A 3694-nucleotide genomic window follows, 5' to 3' on the forward strand; every position below is an offset into this window, starting at 1 on the left:
CACTTCATTTTACTTATAACCTATCAGCTGGAGCTGATTTCATAGGTCACATGATGTCATGGGTATCCGTTATCTTTTTTTCTCGAAGTGCAAGAACCCAATAAAAAAAAAACCAAATATTCAAACCAAAATAATTATACTCTATAAATAATTAATAAAGTGCATAAATTGAATCCTCTTTATTTTTGTCATTTAACAAAATTAATTAATTAAAAGACACTTCTAAAGCTATAATGCAGATACAAGTTCATACAATACAATAAATGTATGCACATAGATGTTACAATAAATGTCCTAAGATCGACAAATAAAATTGTCTATGGCCCAAATTGTTAACGAAATAAAAATTTAACGTAAGAAAACGAAATGTGTTTTATTATTTCAAAATCCTATGCTTACATTGAATGAAATTGATTTGCATATTTTTAATTAATAAAGTCTATTTGCTTAAAACTTCTCCATTTTATATTGCAAATAGCAATAGAATTATTTATTTAAATAACATTATCAACACTGCCATTAATTACTTGCATCAATAATTTCTGTAATCACATCTAAGCCTTAATTACTTACCTATTTTTAATTAATATATTCTTTTCATCTTTTCCAAAAAGTTCTTGGACTGCGATAAAAATTTAATCCTTTTGGCGAAAACTCCGATTCCTCTGAGATATTTAATGAAAATAAAACCTTAAAATCATGAGCCAGTTTCAGAAACACCAGCGAAAATAATTTTCTTTTTCACATTCGACACAAATTCTGGAAACTTTCTAAGAGGCCACCTGCACAACATTAAGCCAATAGAACGATATTTAAAAGATTATTTAAGTGTACTTAAATAGAAGATTATTTGGATTTATGATTTCATCATAAGTTCTTGATTCCCTCTTAGTGAAAAAATTATGTTTTAAACTGGCAATAAAAATCGTTTGTATGAGATAAATATGTTAAGATTAGGACTGGGCGATATAAAAAATTTTATATCGTGATGCATCGTCAGTTTTGTATCGCAATATAGCGATGTATCGCGATACAGTATTTTTGAAATTCATTTACTTGTAAGGCGCAGAAAGTCGGATTTCTATCAAAACTTCATACTCAGATTGATTTAAATCAATTTATGAATTTGATGTATATGTTTTGCTTAAGAAAGATATTAAAGTTATACTTTCTAAAAAATGATCACGCAAATAACGAGAGATTTCTTAGTTTAAAAATAAATAATAAGGAAATAAATAAAATTGTAATTTATCAATATATTTACCTAACAATATAGAAAGAAAATTTAAAAAATAAAAAAATAAGATCGTTAAAAATTATTTGGATGCTTAAAACAAAGTGCTAAATAAATTTAAAAAAAAAACACTTTTAAAACCACACTATTTTTTATCATTAATATTTCACATAAATAATGAAATTATATTGAATAATTACCGAATTCTGAACGAAAAAACAAAGTAAGTTTAATTTCTTAAAAATAAAAACAAAAGAATTATGATATTCCATAATATATTCAACTGACAATATTGAAAGAAAATTAAAAAACACGATTATACTCTTTAATAAAACAAAGTGCTAAATGATTTTAAAAAAAGAAGTCGCAATTGCAAACACTAATTTATCTGAATAAACAAAGTTGATTGACTTATGTCCAAATCAAAAAGAGGAAAAATAAGTTTTGTTATAATTTTATTTATAAAAATGAAAACAACTAAAGATTAATAAATTTAAAATCAATAGTAAAAACCCATTAAATTATTATTTTATCCAAAACGTTTTTAATAAATTAAAATAAAGTAAAAAATAGCCTAACAAATTTAATTACTTTATAATTTAATTCTTTATGGTCACCTTAAATTAGATTTCCGTTTGTAATAAATTCAATAATGTAAAATAATACTTAAACATATAATATCAAAATTAATTTTCACATTTAAAATTAAAAAAGAAAGTTTTGTTTCAAAAAAAATTTACCTAAATAATTAAGAAACACTTATTTATATATTCTTTTCATTAATAGATTACGTTCAGAACAAGGTAACGACGGCAATCAGTCCCACTGAAAATAATCTACAAGAAACCATATCAAGTCGCGACAAAGAAGAATAAAAAACTAAGAGGTGCGGAAACGAACATGTGAGATCACGATATATGCTCTCGAAAATGATTCTAATTCTACCGCTCATCCATCAAGGCCGTTTCAATATAACGATACGTACATCGTCTTCCCCAGTGCGAGTTGGCATCGGAACGTAAGATCCTTGCGTGTCTTGTATCGCTATATCGCTCGTCTTCTTTACTCGACGGCTTAAATCAGATTTCTGATGCATCGCCTACGAAAGTCGCTGTATCGGCCTGCCGATACAGGCGTTAAATCGTTATGTCGCGATATATCGATTTATAGCCCAGTACTAGTCAAGATATAACACAGATCACTTAGTGAAAATCTGTTTATTTTTCTTCTTTTTCCTCTTTATGCTGATGATTCATGTTTAAAAAATATTATAATCAAACATTTCTAAAGGATAAACTCTCATTGGATTTAGGTAATAGAACTAAAATACATTTTCGGGATTAACTTACTTTTGAATAATTATATTTAATACTTTATGCTAATTGGTAAATGTCTCTACTTTTATCTACCCCATAAATCTTATAATCATTCCTCAAATAATACTGATTTTGCTTAGAAAGTATATAGACAAGTAAGGGCTGTAAAAAAATATGGAAACATCTCTATACTAACTCTTTTAAACAATTTTTCATTTAACCTAAGTATTTGAAGGTTTTGCATGCCAAAACTATTGATACAATTTGAAAGATCGTGCTTGAACCTTTATTAAAATTGCTTCATATTTACGTCATATTTGGATCTTTCAAAATGAGAAAAATAAGTTTAAAACGTCTTGCTAGTTTTAATGCCAGCGATTTCTAAACCATTCCATAATATTGCAATTTTTATATTATGATGCGTTTTTAGTTATAGTGGTATTAAAAAGGAAAAAAAGTTCGTAAATTTCACTTGGGTAAAACGAGACGAATTTTTCTAAGAGTTTCAAGCATGATTTTTCGAACTGTGTCATCAGTTTTTCCATACAAAATCTTCCAAAACATTTGTCTCTAATCCTATATATATATATTAGCGACTATATATTACTATATATTGCGACGATATATACATTATATCCGCTCCTATATATATATATATGTGTGTGTGTGTGTTACGGCGAATGACCGAAATAGGTGGTTGTTGACTTTCACCTGTGAATGTCGACAAACACCAAATACGTAGGTGAAAGATCGAATATTTCATTACATTCTTGTACATTCGGACCCACACCGGTGTATGTCAACAATCACATAGTCGCTTTGGTGAATGTCCGAAATATTTGTTATATCCAATTTTATATTAATTTATTCGTTGATATTATTATATTTATTTGATATATTTATATTTATTCTGTATTTTAATACTTACTGACGATAGATTAGAAGAAACACAGTGTTTGGAGTATCGGGCAAATATATACCGAGCAATGTCACATGACCTTAAAAAAACATCAGTGTATGGTACACCGAGCCACTTAAGGTTAAGTGCCACTGCCCGGTATACCCAGTGGCGTAGCGAGCTTAACTCGCGCCCGGGGCACAATATCCTTTTAGCGCCCCCCCCCATTCGAAAACCACATAATCT

The sequence above is a fragment of the Parasteatoda tepidariorum genome, chromosome 9 (genome assembly GCF_043381705.1).
Source record: "Parasteatoda tepidariorum isolate YZ-2023 chromosome 9, CAS_Ptep_4.0, whole genome shotgun sequence".
Taxonomy (NCBI): domain Eukaryota; kingdom Metazoa; phylum Arthropoda; class Arachnida; order Araneae; family Theridiidae; genus Parasteatoda; species Parasteatoda tepidariorum.